The sequence below is a fragment of the Arachis ipaensis genome, chromosome B5 (assembly GCF_059453495.1).
Source record: "Arachis ipaensis isolate K30076 ecotype BB chromosome B5, ASM5945349v1, whole genome shotgun sequence".
Classification (NCBI taxonomy): Eukaryota; Viridiplantae; Streptophyta; class Magnoliopsida; order Fabales; family Fabaceae; genus Arachis; species Arachis ipaensis.
The window spans coordinates 135,636,054-135,637,346 of record NC_142440.1 but is presented as its reverse complement, the minus strand read 5'-3'; the positions used below and the strand labels follow the sequence as shown (position 1 = coordinate 135,637,346).

Genomic DNA, 1,293 nt, shown 5'->3' with positions numbered 1-1,293 from the left:
TATTTTAATTTTTAAATCTTAATTTTCGAAAATTACTAACACATTTTCAAAAACCAATTTTCAAAAATCACTAACTCCTTTTCAAAAATAATTTTCGAAAATTCCCTCTCTCTCTCTCATCCTATTCTATTTATTCATTCATTAACTAACATCTCTTCCTCACATCATCACCAAATTCGAACCCCCTCTTTTATCTGTGTTCGAATTTCTTCCTCTTTTCTTCTACTAACAATAAGGATCCTCTTTACTGTGACATAGAGGATTCCTCTTCTTTTCTTTTTCTCTCCTCTTTCTTATGAGCAGGGACAGAGAAAAAGGCATTCTTGTTGAAGCTGATCCAGAACCTGTTAGGACTCTGAAGAGAAAATTAAGAGAAGCTAAAATACAACAATCCAGAGACAACTTAATTGAAAATTTCGAACAAGTAAAGGAGATGGCAGCCGAACTCAACAACAATGCAAGGAGAATGCTTGGTGACTTTACTGCACCTAATTCCAATTTACATGGAAGAAGCATCTCCATTCCTGCCATTGGAGCAAACAATTTTGAGCTGAAACCTCAATTAGTTTCTCTGATGCAGCAGAACTGCAAGTTTCATGGACTTCCATCTGAAGATCCTTTTCAGTTCTTAACTGAATTCTTGCAGATATGTGATACTGTTAAGACTAATGGAGTAGATCCTGAAGTCTACAGGCTCATTCTTTTCCCTTTTGCTGTAAGAGACAGAGCTAGATTATGGTTGGATTCTCAACCCAAAGACAGCCTGAACTCTTGGGATAAGCTGGTCACGGCTTTCTTAGCCAAGTACTTTCCTCCTCAAAAGCTGAGCAAGCTTAGAGCTGATGTTCAAACCTTCAGACAGAAAGAAGGTGAATCTCTCTATGAAGCTTGGGAAAGATACAAACAGTTGACCAAAAAGTGTCCTTCTGACATGCTTTCAGAATGGACCATCTTGGATATATTCTATGATGGTTTATCTGAGCTATCAAAGATGTCACTGGACACTTCTGCAGGTGGATCCATTCACCTAAAGAAAATGCTTGCAGAAGCTCAAGAACTCATTGACATGGTTGCTAATAACCAGTTCATGTACACTTCTGAAAGGAATCCTGTGAATAATGGGACGCCTATGAAGAAGGGAGTTCTTGAAGTTGATACTCTGAATGCCATATTGGCTCAGAATAAAATATTGACTCAGCAAGTCAATATGATCTCTCAGAGTCTGCATGGAATGCAAGCTGCATCCAACAGTACTCAAGAGGCATCTTCTGAAGAAGAAGCTTATGATCCTGA

General features: G+C 38.1%; 1 non-coding gene across 1 annotated transcript; it reads right to left on the bottom strand.

Moving 5' to 3' along the window:
- Nucleotides 1-829: 829 nt before the first annotated feature.
- On the bottom strand, nt 830-937 carry LOC148565882 (small nucleolar RNA R71). The gene has a single exon (XR_015885108.1). It is a non-coding gene; the product is annotated as a small nucleolar RNA R71 (small nucleolar RNA).
- Nucleotides 938-1,293: the final 356 nt, after the last annotated feature.